The 20,859-nt window shown below is 42.0% G+C and overlaps 1 protein-coding gene across 2 annotated transcripts in view; it reads right to left on the bottom strand.

Annotated features, from left to right (window-relative positions):
* col8a1a (collagen, type VIII, alpha 1a) overlaps positions 1-19,300 on the bottom strand; it is a 125,700-nt gene extending 106,400 nt beyond the window's left edge. The window contains exon 1 of one of the 2 annotated variants that reach the window (XM_073045156.1): positions 19,194-19,300. The gene's annotated coding sequence lies outside the window, so the exon portion shown is untranslated. Of the gene's footprint in view, positions 1-19,033; positions 19,053-19,193 lie in introns of those variants that run through there. The other variant, XM_073045158.1, reaches the window with a different exon arrangement.
* Between the last annotated feature and the right edge of the window lie 1,559 nt (positions 19,301-20,859).

The following is a 20,859-nucleotide window of genomic DNA, read 5'->3' as shown; positions in this document are numbered from 1 at the left end:
ATCTGGAATAACAAAGAGCACAATAAATACACAAGATTAGCTTAAATACATATACTGATTGTGTGTATGTAAAGTAACACTAGGTACAGAAGTAGCTGTATGCAAGGGAACTGACAGGAAATGACAGAGTACTGGTGGTGGTGTGGGCTAATGGGTGGAGGTGTTGCTCAGTCGATGGCTTGGGAGAAGTAACTATTTGAATCCGGTGGTCCTGGTGTGGATGGTGTGTAGCCGCCTCCCTGATGGGAGTGGGACAAACAGCCCATGAGTAGGGTGGGTGGGATCCTTCATATTGCTGTGAAGTGCCCACTGTTGCTTTAATACTGTGGTGAACTACATATACCTGTCTGGACTGCTCCTGTGGCTCCTCCCACAGACCCCTGTATAAAGGTGTGGTGAACTACATATACCTGTCTGTAAATCACTCTGAGACATAAGAAGCGAGATATCGGCTTTTATTGACTGGAAGAATGAACAACACTACATCCTGGAGAATGAGGCCGGGCTCAGGCCTCAATCGCCTTTATACAGGGGTCTGTGGGAGGAGCCACAGGAGCAGTCCAGACAGGTATATGTAGTTCACCACAAAAGGCGATTGAGGCCTGAGCCCGACCTCATTCTCCAGGATGTAGTGTTGTTCATTCTTCCAGTCAATAAAAGCCGATATCTCGCTTCTTACGTCTCAGAGTGAGTTATTGATGGTGCATCAAATACACTCTGGATCGTAGAGCAGTTTGAACTGCCTGCTTTCTGTTCTGAAGCTGCACAAAGAAAAGCTAACCCCTCCCCAGTATCAGCAGAGCATCACTACCACAATGTTCTATTTAGACATCACAATGGAACAGAAACCCCATGGCAAAATGAGTGGAACTCTCCAACTTTACAGCTGGCTCTATTTCACCATGAGTTACCTTAATAAAAATCAAAACTGGATCACGTGGCACCTGAGAACAAGGGACATCCAATTATTTCTTGTCCTGTGCTTCCTCCTTAACCAGTTTGAAAAATCCTTTTCCTAACATTTTAAGCTTCCAAAATTGAAAGCATTCAGGTAAGATAGAAGTATTAAAATCCCCACCAGGAACCTGTCAACTTCTGTTTTTCATGGAGGTAGGCCAAGAGGGATGGAACTAATTAATCCTCCTCCAGCAGGTGGGCTGGTTACTACAGATTTTTTAAAGGAGTCTGTATGCTTCTTTTGGAACTGTTGGGGAGGAGTGGGGGAGGAGTTGATTTTCTTTGTGTAGCTTCAGAACAGACTGTAGGCTGCTCAGCTGTTGGAACTGTGTTTTTTAAAAAACCTACTTTGACTGAAATTCACAGGTCCCGGAAAAATCCAGAAGATAGAGTGTTTAATGCCACTTTCTCAAGTGCTGGCCTTGCTAAGGACGTTCCATCTCTTATACAATTCAAAGACAAGGCAAAGAAATGTAAGTAGGCGTGCTTATAGAACTGCTTACAGGACAGGACTAGACTCAACACTTCACTGATCACAACACCCCCATCTCTATGGGGTGGCAAGGTAGTGTGGCAGTTAGTGTCACCTTATTACAGCACCAGTGACTCAGATTCAGGCTCAACAGGCCTGAAGGGCCCGTTACTATGCTGTATCACTAAAATAATAAATATCATGCAGCCCCATAATCTTTAACCAGATATTTCCTAACATTTCCACCTGGTCTCTTCAATCTCTAACATGCTGGTATACCCTCCCCACAACTTCACTTGTACCCAGAAGCAAACTTCACTTTACCTCATCTTTGCTCTACCCACTCTAACCCTCCCCATCCTCTCCATCACAGCACCTCAAACTCTTGACCAAGTTCTCTAGGCACCACAATATACACCCAGTGTTTGGCTACAGCACTTCTCTGCTGATCATTAAGTCAATTCAGCCAACTACCAGCTTTGGGATACTTTTTTTTTAAATCTGCACATCCTGAGGATAACACTTTATTTGCTCAGCATTGTACATCGTTCTGGTGTCAGTGTTCAAAGCAAATACTGCAAGCTTGGATTAATTTTAAACTCCACTGCAATTAAAATGTGGGAAGAATTAAATATACTGTACAATTGTAAATTAACTTGTACTGAAAACAAAAAAATAATACCCATCTTAAACATTCAATTACCTGAATATCTTGATTTTTTTGGTACATTTAGTGAGTATTAGCCACTGGTAGATTCAGCAGATATCAGGTGGTGTAGTGGTATCTGCACTGTCAAGTCATCACTTCTATTGTCATTTCAACCATAACTGCTGGTACAGGACATAGTAAATATGAGACAACGTTTTTCAGGACCATGGTGTTACATGACACAGTACAAAAACTAGACTGAACTATGTAAAAAACACAGAAAAAAACTACACTAGACTACAGACCTACCCAGGACTGCATAAAGTGCACAAAACAGTACCGGCATTACAATAAATAATAAACAGGACAGTAGGGCAAGGTGTCAGTCCAGGCTTCGGGTATTGAGGAGTCTGATAGCTTGGGGGAAGAAACTGTTACATAGTCTGGTCGTGACAGCCCAAATGCTTCGGAGCCTTTTCCACAGACGGCAGGAGGGAGAAGAGATTGTATGAGGGGTGCATGGGGTCCTTCATAATGCTGTTTGTTTTGTGGATGCAGCGTATAGTGTAGATGTCCGTGATGGCGGGAAGACAGACCCCAATGATCTTCTCAGCTGACCTCACTATCCGCTGCAGGGTCTTGCGATCCGAGATGGTGCAATTTCCGAACCAGACAGTGATGCAGCTGCTCAGGATGCTCTCAATACAACCCCTGTAGAATGTGGTGAGGATGGGGGGTGGGAGATGGACTTTCCTCAGCCTTTGCAGAAAGTAGAGACACTGCTGGGCTTTCTTTGCTATGGAGCTGGTGTTGAGGGACCAGGCGAGATTCTCCGCCAGGTGAACACCAAGAAATTTGGTGCTCTTAATGATCTCTACCGAGGAGCCGGTGATGTTCAGTGGGGAGTGGTCACTCCGTGCCCTCCTGAAGTCAACAACCATCTCTTTTGTTTTGTTCACATTCAGAGACAGGTTGTTGGCTCTGCACCAGTCCATTGGCCACTACACCTCCTCTCTGTAAGCTGACTCGTCATTCTTGCTGATGAGACCCACCATGGTCATGTCATCATGGGGTTTGAGGCGAGTGGTCCAGGGTTCAAATCCGGCTGGCTCCTTACATGCTTTCCACCTGTGCTGGGTTGAGCATTGAGCTAGCAACTCAGCCTTGTAAAAAACAGACAAATGCTAAAGAAATGGCAAGGTTGCTGCACGATGCACCACAAGGCACAGAGAGAAACAACAAGTGGGTATCAAGCAGGTAAATTAATGTATTGCTGTTCCATGGTTTTAAATACCAAGTCACTTGGAAAGATGCTGTTATAATAAGTTTCTTATTCTTAAGTCAACTTAAAAATCAGCTTCAGTTTCTACCTGTAACTGCATATGCACATTAGTAGAAGCTGCCGTCTGATTTACTCACAAAAGGCAATTGCAAACTACCTCACCTCTATTCTTACTGTAAATCCTGGGACAATCTCCCAACAATAGAACTGCATAAATAATCCAGATGACGTTATCTCTGAAACACTGGAAAAATCCAAACAGCTTTGACATTCAATAGTCCAGGAAGGCAAATCAGTACCATCCGAGTGGGCACCAATTTGTTTTTAGCAACAATGCCACATCTCAAATTTCAGGAAGTCGCCTATGCTTTGGAAAGTCTGATCACCTGGCTTTACCTACTCCCCAATTACAGGCAGAGACTGAAGACTGCAGCACCAGTAGTGAGGACCAAGAAGGTATGGGCAAGGGAAGCACAGGAGGGCTTACAGGACTGTTTTGAGTCAGTGGACAGGACTGTATTCAGGGATTCATCTTCAAATCTGGATGAGTATGCCTCAGTTGTTACTGACATCATTAAAGTTTATGATGATAAGTGAGTGCCTACAAAAACTTCCTGTACAGTCCCAAACCAAAAGCTGTGGGTGAAGCAGGAGGTTCAGTATCTGCATTGGGCTAGATCTGTGGCAATTAAGTCTGGCGTCCCAGATCTGTACACGAGAATCAGGTATGACTGTGGAGGGCCATTTCAAGAGCGAAGAAACAATTCCAGGTGAGGTCAGAGGCAACATCGGATGCATGTCAACTCTGTAGGAGGTAATGTCCTGCAAAACCTGCCAAAGCGAAACCCAATAGCATGAATGGCAGTGATGCTTCATGACCAGATGAGCCCAATGCCAACTAGAGCTGTGAAGATCTTTGCTAACCTGGTCCCAACATATCGAAGCAGCTATAAAGAAGTCAAGACAGCAGCAATATTTCAGAAGAAGTTTGAAGAGATTTGGCTGTCACCCAAAACACTCAAAAATCTCTACAGATACACTGTGGAGAGCATTCTGACAGGCTGCAACACCATCTGGTATGGGGAAGGGCTACGGCACAGGATCAAAAAAAGCTACAGGAAGTTGTAAACTTAGTCAGCTCCATCTTGGGTACTAGCCCCTGTAATTCCCAAGACATCTTCAATGAGCAGTGCCCAAGAAAGGCGGCGTCCATTAAAAAAGGTCCCTCATCACTCATGACATGCCCTCTTCTCACTGTTACCTTCAGGTAGGAGGTACAGAAGCCTGAAGTCACACATTCAGTGATTCAGGAACAGCTTCTTCCCCTTTGCCATCTGATTCCTAAATGGACATTGAACCCATGAAAACTACCTCACTATTTTCATATTATTTCTGTTTTGCATTATTTTTAACTTAACTATTTAAGACACATATACTTACTGCAATTGGTTTAATTATTTATTGTACTGCTGCTGTAAAGTTAACAAATTTCACAGCATATGCCAGTGATACTAATCCTGATTCAAAATGACTATTTAAAACTAATTTCCCCACTCACAGCACAAAGGCTTTTTGAATGTTTGAGCTATTGAGCTTGGAATGTCAAAGCTCAAAATAAATGTGTTATCAAAGAACCCATATTACCATACACTACCTTGAGATTCATTTTCCTGCAAGGATTTACAGGAAAAAATACAATAGAATTTACCCAAAAAAAAACACCACACTAACAGAAAAGACTGACAAACAACCAATGTCCAAAAGGCAAACTGCAACTACAAAATAATAGTGAGAACACAAGTTGTAAAAAGTCCATGAAAGAGACTCTATAGGTCATGGAATCAGTTCCGAGTAATTGAAGCCATCCACACTGGTTCAGGAGTCTGATGGCTGATGGCTAATAAGTGCTCCTGAACCTGGTGCTTGAGACCCAAGGCTTCTGTAGCCTCCTGCCTGATGGTCGTAGGGAGAAGAGGGCATGGCCTGGTATTAGCAAGAACTCAGGGTAGTAGCTATCATTAAACCTTTACATCCATTTTATTGCCAAGAAATTACAATCACAAAGTTATTCTGATTTTTTTTTAATTTCTTGCTGTTAATTCACAAAAATCAATGTGAACGTATTTTTTTTTATTATTCTGCCCAAAATTGTTCTGCAAGATCTTCTTTACAGCTTTTCCTTGTCGCACTTGCTGCCAGATTATGAATGGGTTCACCGTTTTATAGGACCAATCTTGTAAAAAGCTGATCTGTTACTCAATAGAAAGTAGTTTTCTAAAACTGAAGGGAAATGCAAGCATGAGATAAGCAACTGAATCGGTTCGAATTACACTGTAAACTGCTTTTGTTAATTATCCACGTATTCTAATATTATCCCATTAATAGTATTTGATTTTGTATTCTGCATTTTTCCAAATCAAGCAGGCAATCTGCACAGTCCAGTTATGAAAATACTGAGTAATTAATATGACCTCCTCCCCCATCCCACCCAACTCCAATTTTAACATGCAGATGGCAAGGGAGGTCCTTCTCGATTAGGCTCTGCAATATCAACCAGAAGCCAGAGCGAAGGAACCTGCCAGACCTGCTGGAAACCAGAGCCGGAAGAGGCCCAGCAAGGTTCTGATTATTTTTACTATTTGATCAGTTCCTTTGTACGGCAAGACAAACTTTTCCCTGGAAGGGCTTACTTACCAAATGGAAACTGTAGCCTCCCCCCACCTCACCTCCATCTCGGAGCATTCTCCTCCTTCCCTCAACCAGAATTACCCTACTGAAAATTAACAGGCAAACATTTGCTCCCCACTGCTTGAGGCTTTGATGTTAGCGTCGATGAAGTCTGCCTGCTGCCACCCCACCTGCATCCAGCTGGTCAGGTTGATCACTTTCTCAGATGCAGCTCCACTCAGCTACCAGCTCCATGTTTGTCACTTCATCCTCCCTCCCTCACCAACCTACTTCCCCAGATAAGGGCTATCCATTGGCATCGATTACCCAAGCTTTTAAGAGATGCAGTTACAATTGATAAGAACAGGGGACTGATTAAATCTTAAAACCAAGGTATTACATAAAGAATACTGTATACTTAGAGGAGATTGCAGAGCTTTACCATTTGCTACAAAACACATGAAAGAGATCAAGTTTACAGACTAAAATTATTTGGGAGTAGCTACATAGTTGAACCATGGCAAAACAAAATCATTACAACCTAAAGATATGTAACTGCTATTGGCAGAGAAACAAATAGTAACTTTTATTATGTAAAATGAGATAACAATCTACAGTAAGCAAAACTAAAAGACCAAACTTTTTCCTTCATGACTTCTGGAACTTAAAATTAGTTTCTGCATGTTATTTGTCTGAAGTTTTGCAAACCAGTGAATTTAGAGTGTAAACATCAGTCTTTGTTTATTCTAATTTCTTTCTTTTTCTGTCCTTTCCAAACTTTGGCAAGTGCAGAGACTGAACCACATGCTGAAACACAGCGTACACACGTACATACGCAAACCAACAAAGTGATCCAAATTGAAATAATTTAGGAAACATGCAGACGTCTAAAGTGCCATATACTGTATAATTAAGATTTGGGATTTAATAACAATTACTTAATATGAACAGTTAGCAAGAGCAACAGTGGTATCTATTCCAATTTCCAATCCACCACAATTTTATTGTTCGATTTTATAAAGAATTTAATCCCGTTTGATCTATCTTTGGAAATGTCAAGTTAAACACTTAATACACCAGCTTTAGTAAATTCTGGCAGAAAGATAGTATTCATATTCCATACTGGATATCTCCAAGTTAATGTCTTCATATCAAGAAGATTTAAATCCAGCGATTCCTGACAGCACTGCTGAATAAGGTAACAAGGTTTAAAAAGTAAGGTTGTATAATTTTCCCCAATAGGTTATAGCATGTCAAATTCAGCAAAAATCAGATTTTAGATATTTGAGTTTTGTTGCCACACCCTGGTTATAAGTGTTTTAAAACTTAAAATATTACTGATAAAAATATTTTATCTCCTGCCATCATTGAATTACATTTAATATCTGCATCTATCTTTGTAAATAATTGGTCTACTATTGCTTTATCAATATATTAAAATTATTTACCGAGGTTTGCTACACATTTCCTTTGTTACGTACCCCATAACTGGGTTAACAAACCAGCAGAAATGGAATGATACATTGGAGTCTGGTGGTACTGAAACTAAAGATGTTTATTAGTAAACTAAGTAATACAGTATCAAAAATGCGAGGGGGGGGGGGAAGAGATCACACAGGTCTGCCTTCATCCACCGTGCTCCGGACTGATTCTCCTGGCCCCCACCTTCCTGTGGGTGCACAACACTCTTTCAGTGTCCACTGGTGTGTCTGAAGGTGCCTCCCCAGACCCGTCTTTTATTCCCACTGACGGGGTATCAGCCATCCATCAACTCCACATGTCCATCAAACGAGGCCACTCCCTGCTGTCTCAGCAAGAATGTTAACAAGCAAAAAAGTGTCCTTGTTGCAAAAGATTGTTTACCTTTCCATCAGTGAAGAGGCCATAATACCAAATCATTTTCTCTCTCCCCCCCCCCCCTCCCTCCCTCTCCCCCTCTCATTAGCAGCATAGTTCCTGGGGGGGGCAGCTCTGAACCCTATTTCCATCTGGTTTGTTCAGCACACATAACACCTTATACTGACTTATTTTTGACAAACGTTGATAAATGTGTGCTGGAGAGCCTACTGATTGGCTATCACAGCCTGGTAGGGAAACACCAATGCCCCTGAATGGAAAATCCTTCAAAAAGTAGAGGATATGGCCCAGCTCATCACTGGTTAATGGAGCCCTTCCCTCTATTGATCATATCTACATGGAGTACGGTCACAGGAAAACAGCATCCATCATCGGTCATGCTCTCTTCTTGCTGTTGCCATCAGGAAGGTGGTACAGGAGCCTCAGGACTCACACCACTGGGTTCAGGGACAGTTATTAATCCTCAATCAACAGGCTCTTGAACCTCGAGTGGATAACTTCAGTCAACTTCACTTGCCCCATCACTGAAATGTTCCCACAACCTTTGAACTTATTGAGAAATATACCTGACATAATCACTATATATACCTGAAATATAATCACTACGTACTAGCTATTTACTATGTAATCACTCCTATGTACTGAATATTACTATGTATTATTTTACTAGACACGTTTTACTATGTATTGTTTTACTAGATACCTTGTATTCTCTTAGCTACATACTATGGCAGTTAAAGAACATCTGTTTATCCTTAGCAGCACTAATTAGCTGAAATGTACTCCACATATTATACAACAGAATGGCTTATGAAGAGATAACGGTGTCAGACAGGATGGTACGAGCAGGAAATGGAATGTGAGGGAGGTTAAGGAGATTGACTGAGAAACAGCCGTGGCCAGGAATGAGGCCCAAGATGTGAATGGAAAGAAATACTGGTGGCGCACCAAGAGCTAGGCAAGAGCGTTTGATTAGTTAATGTATAGATGATATGCAACCAAAGAATGATTGGGTATGCTGATAAAACTGAAATGTAATCAAGATAAGAAATTACAATAAAGAATACTGTACACCGGAGCTCGGTGGGCTTTCGGTGACAAGTTCATTGATTGCCTCAGCCTTTGTTTGCAAATAAAGGTTTAAACTTCTCGAAGAATCGTCTGTGTCTCCTGGTCATTTCAAGTAACCACGACAAACTCACTTCCAAGGATTCTTCATCTCAAATTCTCAATACGTATTGTTGCTTCCCCCCCCCCCCCCTTTTTTTTGTATTTGCAGCTTGTTGTCTTTTACACATTGGTTGTCTGTTCCCTGTATTAGGGCAGTCTTTCAGTGATTCTATTATGGTATTCCCACAAGAAAATAAATCTCAGGGTTGTATATAGTGACATATGCACCTTGAAATATATAATACTTAAGAAATATTTCCCATTTTATTTGATGAAATCATTGTAGCTACTCCAGATAAGCTGTATTAAGCATTTATGCTTGTTACATGTTAAGTGAATTAAAAACAGAAGCCCATTTTAGTAGCATTTAAGATTTAATGTAATTTCCACACTATCAGGATTCATTTTCCTTTTAAACAAGCAGCTTGTTTCGCCCCTTTCAAAAAAATGCCAGATGATTAACCCAAGAGGTGTAAATCATTGTAAAACTAATTTCATGACGGAAAAGCAAATCTTTGAAGTGGTGTGGTGAACTACATATACCTGTCTGGACTGCTCCTGAGGCTCCTCCCACAGACCCCTGTATAAAGGCAATTGAGGCCTGAGCCCGGCCTCATTCTCCAGGATGTAGTGTTGTTCATTCTTCCAGTCAATAAAAGCCGATATCTCGCTTCTTACGTCTCAGAGTGAGTTATTGATGGTGCATCAATTTTATTGACTGGAAGTTAAAACATGGAAACCGTTTTATGTCCGGAAAGATTGGATTTGGACCCCCAAGACCCTGAAGCAGCTCTTGCCTTTGAACTCTGGCTTGTATGCTTCCACTCATACTTCGAGGAGGTTCGTGCAACTGACCCCGCTGTTAGGCACAGAATTCTCCTCTCAAGAGTCACCCCAAAAGTTTATTCATTCATCAGGGACCTCTCGACCTACGAAGGGGCGCTTGACGCCCTCAAAAGACAGTACCTGCGGCGGGTGGACGCCGTCTACGCCAGACATCGCTTGGCCTCGCGCAGACAGCGCCCTGCGGAGTCGTCCGCCAAATTTCTCCAAGATCTACAGGCACTCGTGCGGACTTGTGACTGCAAAACGCTCACGGCGGAACAGCATGCGGAACTCTTGGTACGAGACACCTTTGTGACCGGAATTAGGGCAGTGTATGTGCGCCAGCGGCTGCTGGAAAATGCTGATCTTACCTTACGCTCGGCGATCGAGACGGCCGACAAGCTGGAGGCTGCTCTGCACAACGCTGATGCTGTCCAGCCGCGCGATTCCCCACCGGTTCCGTGGACACCTCCAACCCTGCCGCCACCGGTTCCCGCGAGCGAATTCGCCAACGCCGCTGCCAGTCGCGGTTCCACATACTCCCCGCTGATCGAGAGGGTTCACCTTTTGCATGCTAACCCCCAGTATGCCTACGTGGTCTTGCCTGATGGGCGGGAGGACATGGTCTCTGTCCGCGACTTGGCACCCGCAGGAGCAGCAGACCACTACCCCGTACACTTCACGGTAACTATGAACCCTGTACCCGAGGTGACACCGTGCACACCATGCCCCACACAGACTCTTCACGACGCTCATGTACCAGGCATCTCGTACGCGTATATTCCGGGCGCCTCGCACACACATGAGGGATCCCTGACACCTCCAGTTAGGCCAGAACCAGCACAACCTCCGACTCCTGTGCAATCACCACCGGCACCTGTGCAATCACCACCGGCACCTGTGCAATCACCACCACCAGCACCTGTGCAATCACCACCAGCACCTGTACAATCACCACCACCAGCACCTGTGCAATCACCACCGGCACCTGTGCAATCACCACCGGCACCTGTGCAATCACCACCACCAGCACCTGTGCAATCACCACCAGCATCTGTGCAATCACCACCATCGGCATCTGTGCAATCACCACCTCCGGCACTTGTGCAATCACCACCACCGGCACCTGTGCAATCACAGCCGGTGCTACGTAAATTGCAGCGACAGATTCGACCACCTGATAGACTTAACCTGTAAATATACTTGTAAGAAACTTCACCACCTGGGGACTCTTTTTAAAACAAAGGGGGGGTGAATGTGGTGAACTACATATACCTGTCTGGACTGCTCCTGTGGCTCCTCCCACAAACCCCTGTATAAAGGCGATTGAGGCCTGAGCCCAGCCTCATTCTCCAGGATGTAGTGTTGTTCATTCTTCCAGTCAATAAAAGCCGATATCTCGCTTCTTACGTCTCAGAGTGAGTTATTGATGGTGCATCAAGTGGTATCAATTTCCACATGCATCATTAATTCTAGTTTATGTTCTCAGTTGCAAGAGAACTTATAAAACTGCCAACAGCCCCAAGAGATGTTACTAAAACTCTGAATGTTTATTCTTTGTGTGCCTAACACAGTTTTCAAAACATCTGATGTGAAGCTTGGGTATTTCACCATAGTGTACAACAGCAGTGCACAGGAACAACAGTCAAGTCCCAAGTACTCCAGTGCTCAGGGTTCAGCTGCATTTATTGTCCATTTCCAAGTACTCTGGAGAAAGTAGTGTTAAATGACATTCTTCAACAGCTGCTTTCTTGTTTCTAATGTTGTTGGGTAGGGTACTTAGATAATAAATTTACTTTGTTACTTTCAGCAGTTAGATTTTAAAAAGTTGGTGATATTCTCAAATCAGGACAACCCATAAATTATAGGGGAACCTACAGATGGTAATGTTCCTACATACTTGAAGTCCTTGACCTTCTTGACAATCAAGGCTGTAGGTTTGTGTTGTGCTGTTGGAATAGCCAGAGTGAATAATTGCATTGCCTTTTGTAGATGGTATGCACTTCAGTCACTGTGAAAGGAATGCATATTTGTGATGGATATGTTGCCGTTAAAGTAAGCTTAGTTTTGACCTTACTGAACCTTGTTGAAGCTGCACTCATCCAGACAAGTGGAGAGAATTTTATGCTCCTGTACTTTTGAGAAGGTCGGAAGACTTGGAGAGATGGGAAAGAGCCACTCACCACCAGATTCCCTGTCTCTACAGATCTTAATAGTCCAAATCTTCATGTGACTAATTCAGTGAGAGGTTTCTAACGTGATGACCATAAGATTTAGGAGCAGAAGTAGGCCATTTGGCCCATAGGGTCTGCTCTGCCATTCAATCATGGGCTGATCCAATACTTCAAGTCATCCCCACTCCCCGCCTTCTCCCCGTACCCTTTGATGCACTGACTAATCAAGAACCTATCTCTGCCTTAAATACACCCAATGACTTGGCCTCCACAGCCACTTGTGGCAACAAATTCCACAGATTTACCACCCTCTGACTAAGTAATTTCTCCATATCTCTGTTCTAAATTAATCAATCCTGAAGTTGTGCCCTCTTGTCCTGGACTCCACTACCATAGGAAAAAACTTAGCCATATCTAATCTGTTCAGGCCTCTTAATATTCAGAATGTTTCTATGCAATTACCCCCTCATTCTCCTGAACTCCAAAGAATACAGCCCAAGAGTTGCCAGACATTCCTCATGCAGTAACTTTTTCATTCCTGGAATCATTCTCGTGAATCTTCTCTGAACCCTCTCCAATGTCAGTATATCGTTTCCAAATTAAGGAGTCCAAAACTGCACACAATACTCTAAGTGTGGTCTCACGAGTGCCTTATAGAGCCTCAACATCACATCCCTGCTCTTATATTCTATACCTCTAGAAATGAATGCAAAAATTGCATTCGCCTTCTTCACCACCAACTCAACCTGGAGGTTAACCTTTAGGGCATCCTGCACAAGGACACCAAGCCCCTTTGCATCTCTGCATTTTGAATTCTCTCCCCATCTAAATAATAGGCTGCCTGTTTATTTCTTCCAAAGTGCATGACCATACACTTTCCAACATTGTATTTCATTTGCCACTTCTTTGCCCATTCCCCTAAACTATCTAAGTCTCGCGGTAGGCTCTGTTTCCTCACACTACCCACTCCTCCACCTATCTTTGTATCATCAGCAAATTCAGCCACAAATCCATTAATCCCATAGTCTAAATCATTGACATGCATCGTAAAAAGCAACGGTCCCAACACCGACCCCTAGCACACACAATAATGATATTGCTTTCAAATGTCAAGGATAAATGATCAGTCCTTTGTTTTGTTGAAGTTAGTCAGCTCCTGGTGGTTGTGTGACATGAAAATTTCTTACTGTTTATCAGACCATGTTGACATTTTTTTCCCCAAACTTATTTTATCTCTTGACTCAAGATGTCACACTTTGAAATATCACTTAGAGACTAGTGGCCACTTTTTGGTACCTCCCGTTCCTAATAAAATGGTCATGGAGTATAGGTTGGGGGCACCACGCTTTTTAGTACAGACAACCCCAGTTTAATTCCCACCACTGCCCGTAAGGAGTTTATACATTCTCCCTCTGAGTTTCCTCCCACAGTCCAAAGATGTACCAGTTGGTAGGTTACGTGGTCACTGAACTGTGATTAGGCTAGAGTTAAATCGCTAGAGTTAATTAGCCCGTGATTAGGCTAGAGTTAAATCGCTGGCGGGTGAGGTGGAGGGCTCAGTCCGGCTGGATGCGTCTATTCCATGCTGTACCTCAATAAATAAATGCATTTTCTGTTCCTGGCTAAATGCTCACAGGTCCTGATGAAGGGTCTCAGCCCAAAATGTCAACAGTTTACTCTTTTCCAGCATTTTGTATGTTGCTTCGGATTTCCAGCATCTGCAGATTTCCTCGCGTTGCTGAATACAGCATTTTTATCTGAGTAGACACAAGAGACTGCAAGTGCCGGAACCAGCAGCAAAGGACAAACTGCTGGAAGTTTATACGGGATTTGAGGAAGAATTCTTTCACCCAAGAAGATGGTTGAAATCTGGAATCTGAGAAGCAGAACTACGCGTATGAGAAGCTTGAACTACGCGTATGAGCACCTGAATCAGCAATGCAGTGTAGGCTACAGACTGAGGAAACAGACTTTAAGCATTTCCGGTTCAGACCCTTCATCTGGGCTTAAAGCGTAGAGGGGTGATGGCTAGTATAAAGAGATGAGGGTGAGGCATGTGGCAAGAACGAGCAAGCACTAGGCAGATCCGGGTGACTGAGAGGGAAGGGTGAAAACAGTGCCAGAAACTGGCAGGTGTTAGATGAAGACAATTGTTGCTGATGATGAAATCATTGATTAAGATGGTTGGGGACAAGACAGCCCATTGAGGAACTCCTACAACTTATGCCCAGAGCCTGGGATGATTCACCTTCCAAAATCTACAAACAGTCTTATGTACAAGCTATCTTACCAAGCAGCAGAAGACTTTCAACATGATTTCCATTGACAACTGCCTTACTAGGATACAATTAGATGCGGTCTGTACGGAGTTCACTTTAATCACCTTTTCTTTTTATTTTTGAACTAGAGTTAAGGAGTTTGAAGCCAAGAGGTCTTGCTAAAACTCAACCCGAGTAGACAATTAGCCTATTGTAGCACTGTGCTGACAATTGGGAATTGGGCAGTTGGATCCAGTGACTAGTTAGTGAATCCAGGTGCAAAGTTCATATTCTGCAAGTGATGTAAACAGACGAAAATAAAAACACTTGGCACTCCTCCACAACAGTGTCAGTCGGGAAAAGAATTCCAACTGAAGGAGCCAATGGAATGGAGAGAGCAGGAAACATACTGAAACAAGATGGGACTACTAAAGGAGCAATAGTGGGTCAGTGTTTTCTCAAGCCTTGAGATAAGCATTTGAATGCATGTGTGAATAAATCTAAAGTTCAAAATTTGAAATGCCTGCATCAAAGTTGAAACAATGAGGCCAATGTGCGAGCAGTAGGCAGGAATCCCTGGGCCAACAAAGGATACAGATGTGTGGAGCATTGTTTTCATGGCACCACCAGGCATCAAATAGGTACCACCTGCATCAGACCACTCTACTGGATACCTTGGTCCCACTACCTACTCCCAAAGCCAAGCATACAGAATGAAAACTCAAAAGAATATTCTATTCCATCCATGGACTATCAGCAACAATGACAACATGACCATTATGCTTTTCTTTCCAATATGGCTAAATGACAGCCTTAAAAGATTTAAAAGACTTTAAATGACACTTAAAAGATGGAAGACCCTGTCATGTCAAGTAAATTATAGTTAAAACTTATCAATTCAGCACAGAATCCCTTCAAGACAGAAACAAATGTCTTGAGAGACATTTTGAATCACAAGGATTTTGTCAAAGCGTTGCTCCTCAATATGAAGATATTGAAAATATATAAAAAGATATTGCTGCCTTCTCAGAACCAGCTTGGATTTTGATATGTTTGGTTTTCACTAGACCTCAAAGGTTTAGTGCGGAACTCAACGGGTCGACCAGCATGTGTGAGACGAAGAGAATTGTCGACATTTTGGATCAGAATGCTGCATCAGGATAGACTTAATGATTGTATTAAAATCAGCTTAAATTACAATAGGGGTCCCCAACCTTTTTATGCTATGGACCAACACCATTAAGCAAGGGGTTCATGGCCCCCGAGTTAGATTATTTCCGAAGTTAAAAATTAATTTTAGCTTAGCTCAGATCACTTTGGTTCCACATTATAAAATTTATAACCTTCCTGGCATAAGCAAAACATTCTCATAGCTACTCTTAAGAAATAGTAAATTTACTTAGCACTATTCTTTAAAAACACACACATACAAAAAAGCAGGTGAGAGAGGTGGAGTAAATCAGAATATCATAATTGTTGCATTTCATTGATTCTTTAATCTGGTTCTCTGATCACGTAAATCACAATTATAATCTCAGAATCAGATTTATTATCACCGGCACGTGTCGTGAAATTTGTTAACTTAGCAGCAGCAGTTCAATGCAACACATAATATAGAAGAAATAAATAAGATGTATTATTGAGCCTTTATCTATATTTCTGAAAGCAATACATTGTTAATTGCATCTTTGTTTAAAAAAAACTCTGCCCTGTTTATCACATTTACAGCATCTTTGTGGAGTCCATTTTAATTTTCCCCATTTGGCATTAATAACCTCAATATGACATTGTTGGCTTTGCCACTCCATTAACAGTGACATTGGAGCTAGCTCTATTTGAACAGGGGCTTACCAGAAGGAGTGCAAAGAGTCTGCCCACTCAAGGAACTAGGCCAACTCCTTACACAGAAATTCTGCTCCAATTCACTAAATTGGATCCTGCTTGCCTTCTTATGTAGTCACTGCTCAGAGACTACATGATTTATGGAGTAAGAAAGGGATCTCCAGAATTTAATGCTCTGCCATTTCAATAGGCTCTAAAGGAATGCAAGTCACGACCTCATCCACCACAGACTTGGCCCCATTCTCAGTGCTCAGTCTAGCCGACTGCACCACAATTTACCTGGCAAATTTAAACAGGGCCACAGCATGAAAATTGTGGCTTTTTAAACCGCTAGAATGGGGCAGCCAACTAGCTCCGTCCATCTCTGCAGTGGCCAGCAACCAAGCTGCCTTTTACATTGAGAGTAAGAACAAGACTTTAGCATGGTCACCATTGCCATTTTCTGCAGCAAATGTGCACTAGTTTTATACCACCATAACTTCTTTAAAAAAAAACATTTGCTCATTTTGAGTGTAAACAGGATTGATTAGTATTTGTTAACAGTTTTTGGATTACATTCACTACAAGAAGTATGAAATAAATCAGACCAGCACTGGGTGCCACCATTAACTTGGAATCAGAATCAGGTTTATTATCACCAGCATGTGTCGTGAAATTTTTTAAACTTAGCAGCATCAGTTCAATGCAATATATAATATAGAAGAAAAAAGCAAAATAAAAAGTAAATCAATTACAGTATACATATGTTGAATAGATTAAAACTCTTGCAAAAAGTCCCCCCCCCCCCAGAAAATATATATTTAAAAAGTGAGGTAAAGTCCAAGGGTTCAACATCCATTTAAGAATCAGATGGCAGAGGGGAAGAAGCTGTTCCTGAATCGCTGAGTGTGTGCCTTCAGGCTTCTGTACCTCCTACCTGATGGTAACAGTGAGAAAACACATGCCCTGAGTGTTGGGGGTCCTTAATAATGGATGCTGCCTTTCTGAGACACTGCTCCTTGAAGTGTCCTGGGTACTTTGTAGGCTAGTACCTAAGATGGAGCTGACTCCATCTTGGGTACTAGCCTACAACAGTTAATAGACAAAATGTAAATGACAGTTAGTAATACTCAAGGTGTATCACACTTCCAAAACAAAAAATTATGCTGTCCAAACAACAAGAGCTCTGCTTTGCATTTTGTTTTAAAAAACTTTACTTACACAGGACCAAGGCTTGGATTTCAGGTGTCCCCACAGAAATGTTAATGTAATATTCCTTAGATCTCAGTGAGATCCATAGTGGGCTTATTTCATGTAACACAACCCTCCAAATGAAGATGACTAATCTGACTGGGACAAGGTCAGCCTCACATTAGTGCGCACTTGCTTTTGAATAATACTGACAGTAGCCATGTTGAAAAGCACTGATAAGGCCAAGTATATGTAGCAGCATCTAACCTGTGATATTAGGTGAGTGAGAAAAATTCATAATATCTTTTGTGAAGAAAGAAACATCGTTAATATGTCCAATTAATGTTCTTGGTCTGAAACGTTAACAGTTTGACTCTCCATCTGGGCTGCCTGATTATTCTTCACCTTTTGGTTCCAATTCAGATTTCCAACAGTTCTGAAGTAACTTGTTTTTTGTATACATGTGTACCCATGCCAGCAAGGACCAAAGGCAAAATTTATATTTTGCCATAGGTAAAGAAATCCCAGCGTTGCCAGACTGGATTGAAAGTGACATAACCCTCTAACTTTTAATGCCCCACCTCTTATGTACTGATTGTCGTCACACTCACCTTCTCAGAACATGGGTTTTGCAAGGGTAGATGGTTTGTTACCCAACTGGGTGATATTTGAATATAACAAGTCAAGCTACTTTTCATATCTCAGTTTTTATATCTACTTAAGCAACATAAATGAAACAAGAGAAATTCTTTCAAAGAACAGAAGAATTTTTCTTCAGGGTTGCCAGGACAAGTATCCCTGAAATTAATCTTCAATTCCTGGAGACTGTTTGAAATAATCCTTGGAGGGCTGGCAAGTACCTTGAAGCCTTTAAACTCAATCTACATTCCAGTTTTTCCACCTTGTTTCTGTGATCTCTAATTTCACACAAGAATGAAAGAATGAGTTCACACATTGCAGATGTTATGACTTAGCTGCAAAATTCCTAAGGAAATTGATTTCCCCCCAAAGAAATGCAGCATAAGGGAGACCACACCAAAGTTTCAAATTCTGCACCTTCATAAAGGGCTTTTGTTGAAGCACGCATGACGAAAGGAAGGGGGTAGGGAAGGGTGGCTTTAGGAACACCATAAAGTTAATTGAAGAGTGCAACACACCGCACTGACTGGACTCTGGCTTTTCACAGAAGTACTAAAAATCCAGTTTGTGTAGTCTTTTGGCCAGACCCTGTGCCAGGTAAGCATGACAATTAAATAAAGCCAAACCTCACAGCCAGTAAGAAGACACTCTTCTGGGCTGATATATCCAAATGTGTCTGCAAAATACCATTGTGCAAGGGAATTCACAAATCAAAGCAGAAGCCTACTTCAAAATGCAATTTTGATAAGTTATCATGTGATTATCAACCTCTGCCTTTCTGTTAATAACTTGCTTCCTAAAGCAGAGTATATTCAAGCTTCCTTTTTTGTTATATTGCCCTTCTAAAAATATTTGTCAAAAGTTATCCAACAGTTAATTTCAGTCTTATCTCTACACCGTGACCTGTCAAGACGTTAGTGTCCTTGAAGACTGTAATCTCAACTGTGCTGATGGTCCTTATGAAACAGGTATTTTCATAAGAATGTGGTACCATAAAGTTTATTTCCCCTTGATTTCCTGAGTGTGAATTCTTCCACTACAAGCAGAAGACATAACTGTAAGTGACTGTACCTGCTGCCTTTGGTTCATCCACCTTTTCGCGTTTGACAGCTACAACAGCTAAAAGGAGAGTCACAGAGACAACTTTTGAATAGGACCGACGTGGTTTTAATAGCTGACGGCCGCATACTTAGCAATTTGAACAACAGTGTTTGATAGCTGCAGAACTTACCTTGGGCTAAGCGTGATGAGATGACAGATGTTCACTGGCTCACTACGGCACCGGACTGAGAAAAGGCTCTACGCGGCCCCTGTCAGCAACGTGCTTGGCTTATATGTGTAAATGGGAGGAGCCGTTCGCCGTAGGGAGGTGGGCAATCGACCGGGCAGACTGACTTCAGGACTTGCGCCTTTCCAAGGGATGAAAGGACTAAATGGAATGTATGGGGGCGGAGTGCTACTCAGGAAATCTAGATGATGACTGATTTAAAAGCACTTTATCTCTAATTCAATCGGATGATTTCTTACTCTCCCTCCTACTATTTGCCGCAGCCAATTCAAAACAACCGTTGGCGCTTCGGGAAGCAGCTGTGTCTTCTGCGGGCAAAAAGCACAGTCGATTGAAAAGATGATAGAAATAAAATGCGACTGAGATAAAAGCGAAAGTGTAAGAAAGAATGTAAAACTCGTGGGCTGAAAGTGAAATTAGCAATAATAATTGATGCACTTGAACAACAAGCTGTTACTGCAGTAATTAATTTAAATGCAAGTAACATCACGGAGAGAACTAAATATTGACAATTAATGCTAGATATATTTTAGGCTACAATAATAATTACTTCCAAATTTGGTCCAATTAATTACGTAATAATAGCCAAGGTTATGAAATCCTTTGAAAATCAGTTCTTAGTTCATTTAATTATTTTTACAAGTTCTTAAGCCACACAACTTGTTTACATTGTCTAACGCCTCCAGAAATGACTGGGGACTTATTTCTTTTTTTTTAGAGCCAACAATTGAAGATAGGACAAGCTACCTCTTAAGATGAATATAAGCAAATTTGAGGGAAACCTTGTGAATGTACGGCTAAAACATGCATCTACGTGTGTGTGTGTGTGTGTGTGTGTGTGTGTGTGTGTGTGTGTGTGTGTGTGTGTGTGTGTGTGTGTGTGTGTGTGTGTGTGTGTGTGTGTGTTTTTGTGTGTGTGTGTGTGTGTGTGTGTGTGTACACGTGTGCGCATGCGCATTTGTTTGCATGTACAGTATGTATGTGCGTATGAACGAAAATATAGTATATGCCTTCTTAAAAAATAATTGACTTGGAACAACATTCATAAGTCCAGTCCAAAGTCTGATAACCTGTCTTTACTTTCTTTACTTTTATCCAAAAATGCATGTTGTTCACAAAACACCCATCTATGAAAATGGGTCAAGGCATCGTACAAATCATGAGATATTTACTTAAAATATGTCATCCTGTTATCAAATTTTTCAGTTGCAAAAGTTCTGTCAATGACAAGTTTGTTGCACAGGACCCAGCCCCTGATCATCCAGTGTGGGAGGATCCAAGACTCAGAGACCACCTGCAGAGCTGGTCAAACTTCAGTGTAACCCATGTTTTGACATTGTCAGTAATTAGCCCTGCACCTTGGAAAGTACCTGTGTACAAGAGAGACTTTTTGTCTGGAGTAAGTTGATGCAGATACAAAGGACTAATAGTTGGTGTAATTTGGGGCTAAAAAAGCAAATTGCTGGAGAAACTTAGCAGACCAGGCAGCATCTGTAGAAGCAGAGGGTCAGTTGATGTTTCATGTCAGGACCCTGCATCTGCTGTTGTTTCCTGATCTGCAGAGTTACTCCAGCCGTTTATTTTGTTCATGGAGTTGATGATCTTCCAG

The sequence above is a fragment of the Hemitrygon akajei genome, chromosome 5 (genome assembly GCF_048418815.1).
Source record: "Hemitrygon akajei chromosome 5, sHemAka1.3, whole genome shotgun sequence".
NCBI lineage: Eukaryota > Metazoa > Chordata > Chondrichthyes > Myliobatiformes > Dasyatidae > Hemitrygon > Hemitrygon akajei.
This window is presented reverse-complemented; position numbering and strand designations above follow the sequence as displayed.